The following is a 16,310-nucleotide window of genomic DNA, read 5'->3' as shown; positions in this document are numbered from 1 at the left end:
TGGACGGCATATAAATGACATTACTACACGAAGTGTAAAGGCCGATTATCTTGTGTCATTACAGAGCCCAACACGCTGCGCCTTAGAATTATTATATGTGAGATTTGCGTCGGTGGCTGAGTAATCGCGATAAAATGATTGTGTCAGCTTCTCTCCCGAATCAGATATTTCTCAAGGAAAAATTTACTGCAAACTAAACAATCTATATACACGAAAAATGTATACATTTTACGCACTAAGTGGAGATTTACAAAGGCAATATTTGTCGTGTAAACAAGAGCTTTGTCCCTTCAAGTGAATTTGTCACTTTTATTACCTCTTTTCTCCTTCGGTCTCATAGAAAGTGTAAACAAACGCAAATAAAAACGACAAAAAAAAAAAAAACGCTACGATAGTTTGATCAAACTCAGTTGGGTTCTTTTCGTTTCAGCTTTCTAGGATTAACAAAAATTTTCGTCATGTCGACAAAACCGCATTCTCCTTAGGGGACGACGAGCTTCGATTGCGCTTATCGAACACACACTGTCACCCCGGCGCAATGCACCGAGCGTAGAACGGAGTAGAGCAGAGTAGAACATAGCAGAGCGGAGCAAAGCAAAGGAACAATACCTATATAGTGTCGTCGGTAGGGCGCAGAGCCAGTGAGAGAGAACCTCGATGAAGTTTATCCAGCACGTATATCCCCGTTTACGTATCCTTTGTCCGTGAGGTAATCCAACGGGAGACGCCGGGCAAGGGGGGAAGGGAAGGGGGAGGAGAGAGAAGGGAAGAACGGCAAGCGAGGAAGACGGAGAGAAGGAGGAGGAAGCGAGAAGAAGAGAACGATGGAGCAGCGGAGGATCAGCGGTTTTCACATCGCGCGCATGCGTGTGCGGTTACGTGTGTGGTGGTATGTGCATGTACGGGGGGAGGGAAGGGGGGAGAGGGGAGAAGTTATTTCTGTGTGTGGGTCTCGTGTGGTTGCGCGCAGAGAGGCGCCGCTGCTCCAGCAGTATCCGTATCTCGAGGAAGACAACACCAGCGTCACGTATCTCTCCGTCGGTCGCGCCGTTGTCGATTTGGAGCACAAAAAAAAAAAACAGACACACGCACACACAGGAATAGGCGGCACACGCACACACACACACACACACACGCGCGGTAATAACGAACGTTAAGCGCACACGAAAGTATCGTCGCCGTTGCGCAACACGAGCGTACCAATGCAAGTACGCGCGTACACACACTTACGTACGTCAGAAAGCATCACCGACACACACGCGCGATTCCGTGTTTCGACACACGCACGCACACTTCGGAGAAAGACAGACGTGTGTGTGCGACATACACACACACACACACACACACGCGCGCGCGCGCGCACGCACACAGATGTAGATACAACTTCCCAATAGAAGTCGTTGGCTCTCCCACACTGTTGGATGATTTTCGCGACACGACGAATCGTCCGACACGGGTCGAGTCACGGAACAAGCTGTCGGCTACACAGAGCGTTTAATCAATGCTAGAACTAATGCCGGTTACTCCTATTACGAGTACTCTCTCGTAAACCGCTTCGCCGTGGCATCGACGGCTCGAGCGCTTGGCGTTTACTGAGGCATCGCCGTTCCCCACCACTGTCGACGGCCAGTGCGACTCGGCAGTGGTGTAGCGCACCGGGGACGAGTCGGTCTTTCTCTAATAAAGAGATATTTTCAAGTACCGATAAAATTGGTATACGCTGTGGATCTCGAAATAAATCAGAAAACGTCGAATCAAATTGTAAGATATGTACAATATAGCAGTGCGTTGAATATTTAGAGTTGTAGATATGAAGATAATTAGAGCATTGATGATTTTGCATATATATACTGCACTTGCACATAAGTCAAGATAAAAAATTATATTCTTGTTATCAAGTTGTCGAAGAGAATATTTAGAGTTGTTTCTTTGCAACATTAAATTTTGCATAACTATATTACAAGATGATTTGAATATTTAACATGAATCGTTTGAAATAAATTTAATGTATTAGATTCTGTACCACAGCATGAAGCTAATACGAACTGACAGTGGCGGAGCGAAAGTGGGACGTGTACGTTTCACTGACGAAGACATATTTGGCGTTATTCCGCTCTGATATCGATGAATTTAATATATACCGCAGTATATCATCCGAAATATCTTTAGCAAGAAAATTCAATTTATCAAAACCTGTGAATGAGGATATTATCTAAAATCGGTACTTTTCAATCTTGTTTTCACTGGCAAATATTTTTAGATAGCGAAGAAGAAAATATCAAAATAGTAGAATGTACTCTTCTGTTTGATATCAAGCAATATAGTTACTGTATAGCTGTTATCAGTGATGTTTATTCTACTTTCAGTTGTACAAGTTTAAACGGAAATAAAACTTTTCAACTTTAGTCTATAATTTAAATTCCGCCGATGGAACAACTAATCAAACAGATTTCACCTAAATAGACGAATAATATTTAAATAAGAACAGGCACGAGAAATTACATTTTCTAAAAGTAGTTTATTTAACGGGGTTTCATAATAGGCATGCAGAAGCACTTTCAAAGTGCTTTTGACTATGATCACCCGTCAAGAACGTTAAAGCGATGTAAGAGAGGCTGATACGACAAAAACGATTTACTACCAACAAGCTTACGCAATTCCAGTTACATTTACTATGGCTTTATCTCCAGGTTCATTTAGAGCATGTTGGGAACACCTGCCTTTAGTTGGGACAACATCGACGCTCCACGACGAAACGTGGTTCAATGATTCGACGCCGCTGCCGCGGCAGTATCGATACTTCCATCTGCGTCGGATACGCGCGACCTTTTATAAGTCTATCCGGATCTATCTACTTTCCTCTAAGCAGACTCAACGGAGAGCTTCTTTCATCTTTGTCTATCCATATTGCTTCCATTGTGTCTCCGTTCCTCACTGTGTATATCTCTGTCTCCATTCTTTCTCTTTCTCTCTCGCTTGCCACTCTTCACTCTATTACTTTCTATCTTCTTTTCTATCATCTCATTTTACTGCTCTCCGCCTCTCATTTTTCGCACTGTTTCCTCCTTCGTGTTGTATATCAAAAATTTAATAATTGGTAAAACAATTAAAAAGAAAAACAATTTACAGAAAAAAAACACGAGGATTCTGAATGGTTTAAAGCCATTTTATCGTCATGTGTCATATCTGTATATTTTTACGAGAAAGGCATGTTTTTCGTTTCTCATAGAGTTAGAAGATACAGCTAAAAATTTTTCAGATTTCCTTTCATCTATGGATTTTTTTATCAATTTGGAGCCTAAATTCCGAATTGAAGTATTCAGAAATAAAAATCAATTTCCTAATTGTTTTATATTTATACAATCTCTTAAAATATATATTAAAATATATATAAACTGATAATTCATAATAGCCGCACTACTGTCAAAGAATTGATTCTTTATATTCAAAGAAATTTGAATTTAAAGCTATCATAAAACAAATATTTAGTGATACTAAAATACCAAAGGTAACTCAGTGCATTCTCTCAAGAAGAAATAAATTATTGCGCAAAATTCCCCTCAATAGATTTCGTTTAATCTCTCCAATCTCCACGAAAATCCAGGTGGGTGCAAGTGTTTTGCACCCTCCCTCGCAGCACTCACGAGCACGCTTCGCGATCAATCTTGTTTCGAGGCGGTAGAGTGGCCTCTTTATCGTACCGGCACGGGGAAAAATTGGAATCACGAGAAATGCCACGCCGCGAAGCAGCGGAACGAAATAAGACAAGAAAGAAAGAAAGAGAGAGAGATGCGATGCGATATCGTGCCTCGATCCGACTGCCATTATTTGTTTCAGTCGCACCGAGCCGCGTCGCGGCGAGAAGAGTCGATCATTCTCAATTAACGCTCCCCCTCGCAACCGCCGCTAAATTATATCCGTCTCGTACATTCTGTATGCCTTTCGCGTGGGCGCCGCGTGTTTATTAATCTCCGCGTACATTGCGCGGCGCGTTAATTGTCCGTAAATGAGACAGAAAGATGCGTTCGTTGGCGCTCGACGAGCTCGACGGCTACCGTCATTTGGTGTAAATTCATAATTGATAGGCTTGTTTCCACAATGAAGTATCGTCTACATAAATACGTCTGCGTAAATCAAAGCTATATTTCAACAGCGATAAAATAAATCGTATTCTGTTTTATATGTATTTATGTCTATTTGTCCGTGGAAAATATGATAACAATTATCGAAACGTTACATTAATGTTATTATCGTGTTTTTGATTTCGATAAAAACAATTTCTACATAGATCTGTACATATTTAGCAGTAGACTTTACAAATTTTTTAATATATTTTCTCTTGTACTTTTTCTATTCTTTCTTTACAGTTTACTTTACTGATATTTTTACACAGTAATAAATATTAATATTTTTAATTGAATTTTAAAAGCACAGTGCACACAGTGCTTTCAGACAACTGAATACATCAACGCCTTTATAACACTTTTCTGCTTTCTATTCATGATACTTTATTCATGATACTTTATACTAATTTGCGGAATGGATGGTAATACGTAATAACGGTAGTCGGTTCATATTCTCATATTCTAACATCTCTAGACTTTGCTACCGTGCTATAAGAGCGTAATGCAATGAGGATACATTAAAGGCAGCGACGCATATTCAAATCACGTCGCGGTCGATAAATATGTAGTGAGCTCGTACGGTCCGACAGCAGAATGCATTACTCCGTGCAGTTGATTCGCATTGCGAGATAAAGGTGATAAAGCGAATACTAAGTATAAATTATACGAGAAAAATCAGAGATAACACGTATTCGTCAAGCCGATGATAATCGTCTTTTCGTTATGCAATCATTCTTTTTCCTGTTTGCGCCGCAGGTCTCGACAATGAATTTTTGCTCTGAAGGCGATCTACAAATGTCAAGAAACTTGCAATTTTGCAGCGTAAAAATGATCTAAATTGTATTATTTCTTGTTAAAAATTTATTATACATAACATGAAAGTTCTCTAAAAACAAAATAAAAATTCTTTATGATTTTTTAATCCAAGCAATAGTTTTTGAAATGTGTTTTAAATTGATCAATCAAACCTTATGGTTAAGCGGTCGCTTATCCATGAGTTACTAATATTGTCATATACGCAACTTAGGGAACAAAAGCGACTGTTTAACTATACAGTTTGATTAATCAGTTTTAAATTCTTCTATTTTAAAAACTATTGCTTGGATTAAAAAATCGTAAAAAACTTTTCTATTTCGTTTTTTGAGAACTTTCATGTTATAATATTTTGATTCGCGAATTACGAGGCATCCTGACAGCACATTTTGCACATAAAGCTTTTATCCATTGGTTAAAAATTTCTAACCATTTTGCAAACATTTAAAAAAATTAAAAGATTCGTTTTACACACAAAAAACGATTTCAATTTTTAATGTCGCTTTTCCATCGTAACCAAAAAATTAAACGAATGGGTCAAGATATAATTTTCCATAAATTGAAATTTTTTTTTAAATTGACGAAAACTTCTTATCGGAATGTTAACAAGGCGAAAAAAGGGAGATGTCACGTTGTGCTAACGAGAACGTTCATAAATTCAACCGTCAGCTCTCTTTTTATTTTTTTTATGCAGAGGGGATTTGCGGATTTATGGGACGCGCATCGGATATTTGATATCGATGTCGTTACCGCGGCGTTGACATTTTATCACGCACGTGTCATGGTTTATTATCGACAAAGAAGAGGAGAGGGACCCCGATTTGTACATGGCAATTATAATTTTTCTAAGCGCGTATTTCGATCGACGCGCAAACTGCATGTCCGACGACGCGATAAAATCGATGAAGACCTTCGACTCGCGCCGATATAAATCACGGGAGCGACTCCAGATGTTGCTTGCGCCTTAATGGCTCTCGACTGCTTGTAATAACCTTGCTCCGGTATAACTGGAGATAAATTGTTCGGAAGCGATCGTTCTTCTTCGACGATCGATCCTGCTCATCGAATGCAACAGCTATTTGTGATTTAATTCCGAGGGCGAATAAAAGATAGCGGACAGATAGTACATATGGAAGCCGGTACTTTTTTACGTCTCGTGTAGGAAATTTTAATAGACCTATACATTAACTTTTAACTTTTGAAATGTCAATAGCAGCATATTGTTCAATTAACACTGCAGTAATTTCGATGTACGCGATGTGCTTCAGAAATATTTGCATGTCCGCGATAAACTTTAATTGAATGTAAAAAGTTGGAAATACAAAACAAATCGCATTTCTCGGCGAATCCGGTCAGAACAGCAAAATCGAGCTGAAATACAGAACATCTAGCAACCCTATCTCATAATACTTTCTTTTCGCGGTACGCCCGACGAAGACTTCCCTATCGCGTAAAAGCCATTAAAGATCTTACCGTGCACCGTCGGAAGAATGAAAATTACCACGGCACGGAAAAGAGGGAAAGAAGCTCCCGGCCGTTAAAAGAACTTTTAACGCGTCGACTTCTTCCGCGAATCGCGACGAGGTTTTCTTGTTCAAACCGCTCCTTTGTCTAGCGAGTTAACGGCGGATTCGCCGGCAGGAAATATGTCGAAATGTCGGTATTATAAATTTTTTTCCGTAAAGAGATGCTTGTAGAGATCTCGCTCTCATGATAAAATGAGCACGGATTCTCTTAAAAGTACTAATAAACTTTCCTGGTTAAATAAGAGTAGACAGTATCTTTTTTCAGAAAAGTTTGCGAATTAGTAAAAAACTACTGACGCTTTTATGACGCTTATCATCAATTACTTAAAAAACATGTTTCGTAAGATCGATCGATAATACAATATTTTTAAATTTTAAAAGAATATTCGATAATGGGCAAAAAAAAACAGCAATCTACATTATACGTAGGCAATACGTATGCAAATCACAGAAAAAGTTGCAATTAAAAACATTTACTTACCCTCACCTTAAAATCACGATTTAAATTCCTTGACTTCGGTTGGGGAAATGATGGTGCACTATCCTTTGACATCCTGAATCTGATCTTTAAGTAACGAAGCCTCATTCTCTTTTCTCCGAGGACTGCTTCATATCTTCACCAATGTCTCACCTGCAAATATAAAATTGAAAATTCGCATTTAGACAATTGCATAAATCTTCCCTTCATCTTTAATCGCTAAACAATACGGCGAGAAAATTCAAGCCCGTCTATTGTTTCCAATTTTCCTTCTCACTTTAAAAGTAACAATTAGTTTTAATACGATTCTTTAACTCTCGCTCTGCAATAACGAGTGACACTCGCGCTACAGATTACACGCCAAAACTGAAAAACACAAGTGTGTCCATGGAGTATAGATTACGGACTAAACAAAAGAAATCTCGAATCTGACTCATTGTACGTGAATTAAACGCATCATTAATATTGATATATTTTTGCTTGTCCCGAGCAACCTTGTGCGCGGTCACAAATTAAATCGTAAGGCAAGAGATAAATAAATGTTTAAAATTAAACTTCATTGTATACCTAAAACACGAAATTAATACATGTTTCGAACTTCGCAGTTAAAGTTGACGACACAATCCTGGATGTTGAAGTTTGGACTGAGAGCTCTACATATTAACAAGGCAGGGAAACAACTTTGTAACTGCTCGTTGGTTGTCCACAAGCTGTTCGCGAACTTCAGCACGGATAAATTGGGAATACAGGTCGCGACCAGTTTGCGTCTCACGTATTGCGCGCCAAGTGTTTGCGAACCTCACTTGTATCCATATTCGGAATACAGTTCGTAATCAATCAGTGAATTGCTCGCGAGTGTTTATAAATTTGCTTCAATATACTCAATATACGAATTTATTCGCGAAGCAGATAAATAATGACTTGGATCATCACGTGTTTTTTATTCCACTCGCAATGCGAGTCTTATTTAAAGATCGCTCATTAGACATAATGGAAATAATTGACTTTTGACTTTAATCAGCACTTGTAACTTGCACAGATATAATTTATCAAATAATAAAAGCGATTCGCAAAAACGTGACGTTGAATAATCGTCAGAATGATATAATATAACTAAGCGGGAATTAATCGCAAATTTCATTCCGACAGTACTTAATGTAACATTGATGTTTCGCGTAACACAAGTTAGTTCTCAACTTCACCTTACTTCAATCTTTCTGTTGACCTTTCACAGCTTACAAACGCGCCAAGAGAAACTGAAAAGATGTCACTATTGCTTATAAATGTATAAGTATCGCTCAGTGTATAAGGTTTCGCTTGACATTATGTACATTGAAATCTAGAGTCCCCGGAATCAATTTTAATTCTAGCTTATTATCGCACAATATCGTATCGATGCGAGCGCGACACTTGACTGCAATCAAATCGTGCATAGCAGGCAATCGCGAAACTCATCAATATGTAAGGTACTCGTAAATATGGATTATTTGTTATTCACACGAGTATTCCATAAATAGAAGCTTACCAGTACATATATCGATGGATATTGGATAAAGTGCGAACTCTAACGGCGCGCGCGCACCGAGCTACACTTGAGAAATTTAATCTATTCTCCTATATACATATACGCGGCCGCTTTACTCTCAGTAGCTGCGCGCGCGAGAACGATTGATTTTTGCTGCAACGTTCCAACAAGCCTCCGAGTAATTACGTACCTTTGACGTTTAATGGGAGCGACATTATTGGATTCTCGTTACTCAGACATTTATTCTCGACCGCGTTATGACTGCGCCTGCGGAGCGCCTTTCTTTCCCGCGGATTCGCCATTGAAGCCCGTTTTTTGTTGAAAAAAACGAACGAAATCGCGTTATTTAACTCTTTAAGCCGGATCTCTTCATTCGCAAGTGTGCAAATATTTATTTTAAATATTAAAGTTATAAATTTCTATCCTTTAATATCGAAATTTTTGGCCAGAATATATAATTTCGCTAAATCGAAAATGTTTATAATAGTAAATACACAGCAGACTTTCAACGCATCGATGAAATATACGTTATATGATATGTAATGTTATTATGATAGGTAGATAAACATAACTGGATTTGCAAGCTGTATCTTTATAAATAAAACAGCAGCAAACTGCTTGCTTAAATTGCACGTTTCCACGTGACTGCCGTAAATTGTCACCTGGCAACCCTGAGTAACTAATCGTCCTCCTCAATTGACTTAATTGAACTGAACGACATCTCCTGATTTAACTGGCTGTTTCAACGAGATGTTTCCCCAGACACATGATTCAATCTGCTCGACATCAGACATCCAGAATGACAATGACAATGACGATTATCGTTGCTCGATTTCTAGAGAAGCAGCTCGACCGAACAAAGGACGCGCTCTTAATTTATGCGCAATCACTCGATCGATCAATTTATTTGTTTTATAAGCCAACTGTAATTGGTCACTGACAGCAGCTGTCCCGAGACCGGTTACAATATTCACGATACATTATTCATGCCGCGATTTCCCCTTGCGCGCAAAGCAGTCTCCGAACTTGCCTAACTTCTGCTCGTCTCGCATGCCTACGACCCCAACTGCTCTCCGCGACACGCTCTATCGCCTCGTCGCACGCATCCCGCCTCCAATCCTTTTTGCACTGTTTTACACAAAGCTTATAACACGCCGCGCTTCGACAAAAGTTAAACCTTTGTACCACCGGCTCCGGCTGTATTCCATAAACTTAATACTTCGCACGCACAGGAAAGTATTGTCAGATATTTCCCCAGTGACCGGATTTTTCTCTCCGAACCTTCGGTTCACGACACATTTTTGCCTAGTATTTTAGTTTTCCGCCGGAAAAAAGAAAATATGTGTAGCATTTGTCGACTACAAATATCACAAAAATTGTCTCATGTTTCCGACACTTCCAAAGTATTTTTTGAATTGTGTCAGAATCTACAGAAATTGAAACAATATTGACAGGTAACTTATTTCAACAATGCAGGAAATATAAAACTAAATAGTGTTTCAATTATTAAATTTTTTAAAGATAGTTTTCAACAAATTTAATTTATATCTTTCTTTTAATAAATATAAATCGGCAAATTATACAAGACTGAATAGAGTGAGAATTTTTTAAGTTTTTTTATCCGTCACTTTTTGCTAGATATTTTGAGAAATAATTTTTGCCACGTTCGGCAGTTTAAATGTATATCGAATACAAACGTATCTCGGGAATTGAAATAAAGGATCGGGGTCATAAATCGGGAGTGAAATGTGACGGCGGGCAAAATGTCGATTCCCGTGAAATTGATCGCTGTGGCGGGTCCGGCACACAGACGCGGTGCGTCGAGGATAATAATCGTTCGGTTGTGACAATCGATGGCAACTTCATCGGCAGTGAACGATGGATCTTTGCGAACGGAAAGGCAAGCGAGTGGGGCGGGATTCTCAGAGGGCTTTCAAAAGTTCGTTTACAACGGCCAACAACGATGAATGACTGACCGTGAAACCTGCGAATCTTTTGACCGGCTTCGCCGACACACATTGCTGTCAAGACTGTAGCTACTGTATAGTGAAACAGACCACACAAATAGAATTCTAAAATACTTCGTTTCAATTTTCTTTGTTTCGCTTTACTTCTTTGATTTTTGCGAGGTAAAATTCAAACAATAATTACAATGCTTAGAAATCAACAAATAAGCAAAGAGAAAATTCATATATAAATTATTTATAAATATTGAAAACTAAAAATTAATATTATTAATTGACAAATTCCATTTACGCATACTCTACGTTTATAATCGATATTTTATATGAAGGTAAAGGAACGAGGTTATATCGAAATACTCTTCGCTTACACGCACCTGACGGTTCGAGATACGTCACAGAATCACATTCTCGGCTTTCACATTCGATGCGGAGGCCGCTTACGCGATTGTACACACGATGGCATTTAATCTGGTTTGACGGACGATTTGTCGCATTTACACCAACGTGGTGAAAAGAACGGTTAAAGGGCGCCGTCGCCGATCGATAACTACGCTGTTCCCGCTCTAAATATGTGTAGATGACGCGATTTTTTACGGTAATACTAGTGTAATATGTAACTTTTTCTTTCTCACTTTATCGATGTTTTTTATCATCGTTACAGTAAAACAAAAATAAAACCAAAAAAACATTCATAAATATCAAATGAGAAAATTTAAACTATTCATAGATCAAAAAATTTTAGTCTCAAAAAAAGTAGCTCTCCAGTTTTGCTTAAAAAATATATTTCTATTTAAGAACAATAAAAACGAGTATTCCGAGTATATTATCTTCATATATATTACTTTTCTTTTCCTGAAACCATTGAGATTTTATCTAAATATTTTCCCCTATCTTTAGATCTAAGGATTGTATTTGGGTGTTCTGTTTCAGAGGAATCTCTTTGTATGACAAGAACCTGAAATAATATCCCCAAGTCTTCAGAACCACAAAGACGATGCTTGTCGGTGATGATCGACGAAAGGTACAGCGTCACGCAAAAGCCTATCTCCCCGAATCAATTTTGAAGTGATTCGCGCCGCGTTTCGTGCCATGGCATAACTCGACTCGATTACTATGATTATCGCGTGTAGCGCGCACAATAATACGTGAGCCGCCGTTATACTTTCTAATGTTCGCTTCAAGACCAAGTGTAGCACAAATTCTAAAATACCAAAAGAAGTTGTTGAAAAACATTTACAGAACTATCCGCCGAAAATATCTCAACTGATTTCTTTGGATAAAATCATGTAGAATTTATTTCTATCGGAAGAATTTTTAATTAGTACAATTATGAAAGTTTTAACATTTAAGAAAATTTCTAAGAAAATATATATTTTAAAACTCATAAATAATAAAAATTCTAAATTTAATTTCTTTTAAATTCAAATATATTCCTATGAGAATATGTGAGTATAACTGTTTGCAGAAGTATTTCAGGCAAACATAAATTATTTTAGTTGACTTATTTTACGTTTTAATTTATGAAAGTCCATATTTCCGAACCGTTCTTTGCACACCGATTATATCTCATCAGGTCAGCCTCGGCGCAATGTTGGCAACTTTAGAGCACTTGGTTGGTTTCGATAATCGATCGGCTCGATGATGTTGGTATGCGAGAAAAATCAGGCTCGCTCGTTCTTCTAAGCGCCCTTTAATTATGTTTTCTCAGCTTATTGCTTAACGAGCGCCTCGGGATTGCGATCCATTCGCTTGTCCGCCATTAACCAGTATCGATTAGGCGCAGTCGCTCCGCTCGGCTAGAAGCATTATTTTGCGCGCGCGATGATAGCAAAAATAAAAAAAAAGAAAAAGAAAGAAACGTAAAATATTCTTGAGTGCTTATGCCAAATTAAACATAGCATTACTTGATATTATCTTGTATTGTTTCATTACGCTAAGCTGGAATTCTAAATCACTATTATACAATATTTTTTTTATTTTGATTTTATATCAAATTAAATTGTTTTGTCAAACTGTTCAAATAAATCAAAACTTTTCAAAAAATCATATTTCCACGAAACAAAATTTTTTAACAATAGAAAATTTGGAAAATGTAAAACATAAATTTAATACAATCTATCACACAAAAACTTGCCGTGTGTTTGAGAAAAGCTATTTTATTCTTAGATATCAAAAAATGTTTTCACACTTTTAAAAATCATTGCACAAAAGTCACTTGAATGTTTGAACTTACAATCAGTAAACCGCGACGTTGAAAAAAGGACGACGGTCGCCTTCGTTAATATGTACAACTCACTCCAATAAATTTCTTGCTATTTACAAAGCAATGTGAATAAAAAAAATTCATACCTTTTATTGGCATCAATTTTAGTGTAACAAAAGAAAAACGCAAAAAACGGCTCCTTCTTTCATATTTGTGCTTTTCAAAAGAGAACTTTGAAAAAAATACCACGCTTAAATAAATTTCACTGCTTAAAAATATTTTTGATGAAAAGAATTTTCTCTGGAACGCACAGATGCGTATTTATTGCAAAATATTTATTGTATGTATAATACGCTATTGAATTAATTTCTTAATTACTATTTAAAGATAACTCTTATCTGCGTTCCTCGCTAAAAGACATGCAAGACTTATTTATAATACCAGATATAGAAAGATATGCATTTATCTTCTTCGCAAAAAGATAGACGATATCGCAAATTCCAGCAAATATCTGCTTTGATTGATAATTTATTCACGGTGGCAAAAATGACAACTCGAACGATTTTATTTTACGCTTACGTAGCCGTACGCGTGGGTTTTGTATGCATTAATAATTGCAGGTCCCTTATCGTACTTGTATTTGAGCAGCTGGGCTCACCTCATACTGTACAAACGCTCTTAATGAGTCGTATTTAAACTTACAAAACTGTTGCACAAACATTTACCGAGACTGATTTCCAGTCGTCAAATATTATTTCCGATCAGTCACGCAGATTAAATTGCCGATAGGCGTATTCTTAGTATTTAAATATCGCCGCCCATACTGAATATTTTCGACATAAATAATTTACCTTCGATTTTAATTGAGCAGAAAGTAACAAAAGAAAAAATTAATTATGTACAACACATTTAATACACTATTTTTAATTTTTATGTACAATTAAATTAGTACTTGATTATAGCATTAATATTCTTTTAATACCGGTATCGTTAGTATCGGTCATTTTCCTCGTAATTACATTTTATGATACTGTACAGTTATCCAAGTGTTAATAGTATAAAAATTTCAAAAGATACGTTTTACTTCGAGAGGCATTCAATTAATCCAGAACAGATCGAGGCATCGAATCGTTCGCTTGAACGACCGCGATCGAATTAATCGCGCGGTAAAACGCGATATCGCGCGCGCTCTAATTTCGAATCCATTTACCTTAATCCCCGTGGAGGGACCAGAAAGAGAAAGAGAGGGGTGGGAGAGGGAAAGAGAAAGAGAGAGTCGACGCGACGCTGTCACACACGTTATCGATCAGGCGGAGGGGCGGGAGGGGGACGCATCCACCGCACACAGCCGGTGACACGAGTGAACCCGGCCATTTTGAAAACCACCGTGTTGCTTTGCTATAAAACCCGGGCTGTAACGTTTCATGACGGGTATATGGGCGAAAACACGCTCGTTAAAGCGCGCGCCATCGAAAAACTCTCTTGCGCGGCGTGTTATATGGAAAAATCGATGCCACCGCTTTAACATCGCGATAAATCCTCCCGGTATTGCGCCGCGTAAATGCCGCAATTTTTATTATTTCAATTTTGCTTTGCGCTTCCATGCCCGCGTCTGACATCTCTGCAATTATTCGTCGCTATGGAATGTAAATTCTTTTATGAGGATTCTCATGCCCCCATTCCGCCGCACCTCTCCTCTCGCGTCGGAGAGATGTTAAAACTTCCGCCGGGCTCCAATGCTTTTAGTTATACGCGATCGAACGTCGTAAGTACTGATAATATAATATCGCGATGTCAAATGTATCATAATGCGGAAGACTTAACTGAAAATAAAATAGAATCCTCGATAACCGATGTCATTTTTGATACTATCATGTTAAAGCTGGCACGACTCGTTTAACTTCATATCAAATCTGTTTCTGGAAAAAAAAGAGACAAATTTGTCGAGTAACGTTATTGATTAAATCAGTCGTCTGCATGTGGTGATGCGCAGGACAATGTGCGAATATTAATGGCAAATATTAATAAAGCAAATGCGTAGTAATTGACAAATTTATTGTAGACCGCATGCTGGATCGTGTTATGTTAATTTCAGGTCGCTTTGCGATGCAAAACGAATGCAAGAGACTCGATACGGTATTATTTATAATTGTAACGACCGTGTGTCGCGCTTGCAATCGTCGTGACATCGTAACAACGACACTGATTGCCTTTTGTGGTCACATATCTGATTTCGTACTGACTGAACAGTTTATTGTGTACGCACACGGCCGAACAATTGTAATCGGTGCACGCGTGATTAAGCAAAAGCACGAGCAACGATTTTCATTTTTCACTCAGAAAAGATCCAAATCATTTTGAGACCTTGTGCTAAATGATGTTTAAAATCCGTATTTATACAGTGAATGTTACGTTTAGTCGAAATTTATATAAAGTTATATAGTCATATAGAAAGTTATAAATATATAAATGTTGCTAGATATAAAAACAAATAAAATAAATGTTATAATTCAGATTCTAATATAAAAATAAATGATATAAATGTATTTTAAATAAATAGAATTGGAAATAATTAGTTGATAATGTAATATATGATTTGAATTTGAAACACAAAATTTCTCCGATAAATAACTGAAACATAGAATAATTGCGATGTGCAAGAGAAAGCCGAATATATGCATGCAAGCCTGCAGTAAATGCATTTTACCTCACTAACGATTATTAAAGACGTGAATAAATCTATGCCATCAATGTCTGAATTATCCGCTGATGCAATATGCAACAATGATAGAGAAAGAAAACAATGACACTGCGCTACGCCATGCGATAATGAATACGAATGCGTAATAGTCCTATTTTGCATCAAAATTCATGAATCTATTTATAATCTGATTTGCGTGCATAAAATCTTAACGTATAAAGTTATCGATCGCCGAGTGCACATTGTTAACCAAGTGGATTATCATGTGGACAATAAAACACCTGCGTCACATTTCTTATTTTCTTTTCACTCTTTTTCCTTCTTCAAAACATAAATATATTACTAAAAAAATCAATGTCAAATTAGGAAAAGACTTGTATTGTAATCAAAGCGGGATTCCCGTAGGATCGTCTAGTCTTCAAAGTAAAAAGTATACGGAAATGAGAGCAATGGAGGGCCTGCAGTTTATTCAGAGTCTGGTACGCGAGCGGAACGTGTGTTACGCCGCGGACGTAACGAGTTCCTGCCTCGTAAATAAAACGAGCGCCTTTGACAGCGACGCCTCCCGCGCATCGGCGGCGCTTTTACGAGCCAGACTCGTGAACTCGCGCGCAAATGTACATATATATATACACATATATATATATGTATACGCTTGGTGAACAGAGTGCGTACACGTACGAGTCGGGCGTAAAGTACACGCGACAGTCCGCCGGCTACAAAGCCCGCTACGGCGTGTGAAACAGCAAAGCTGTGCGATGCGACGCGATGCGACACGATGATGTCGGTGGTGCGGTACTCCCGGCGGACGCTAGTCGGAGTGATAGCGAGAGCGCAGCGAGGAACTAGAAGGGAAGACGGGCGAGAGAAGTGAGAGAGGAGAACGAGCCAGCGATGTAGTAAGGAGCGCGTACTACAAGGCACTCAGGAATCTCCCCGGTTCTCTAATAGGCAGGTGACTGCCTGACTTGACTGC

General features: G+C 38.1%; 1 protein-coding gene across 4 annotated transcripts in view; it reads right to left on the bottom strand.

The window, feature by feature from the left end:
- The window catches only part of LOC105679791 (zinc finger protein 608-like), a 138,025-nt gene that overhangs the window by 99,984 nt on the left and 21,731 nt on the right, over positions 1–16,310 (bottom strand). For 2 of the 4 annotated variants that reach the window (XM_012380044.2, XM_067361116.1), the window contains exon 2: positions 6,951–7,094. The gene's annotated coding sequence lies outside the window, so the exon portion shown is untranslated. Of the gene's footprint in view, positions 1–609; positions 1,881–6,944; positions 7,095–16,310 lie in introns of those variants that run through there. The other 2 variants (XM_067361117.1, XM_067361119.1) reach the window with 2 other exon arrangements.

Source organism: Linepithema humile, chromosome 1, assembly GCF_040581485.1.
Source record: "Linepithema humile isolate Giens D197 chromosome 1, Lhum_UNIL_v1.0, whole genome shotgun sequence".
NCBI lineage: Eukaryota > Metazoa > Arthropoda > Insecta > Hymenoptera > Formicidae > Linepithema > Linepithema humile.
This window is presented reverse-complemented; position numbering and strand designations above follow the sequence as displayed.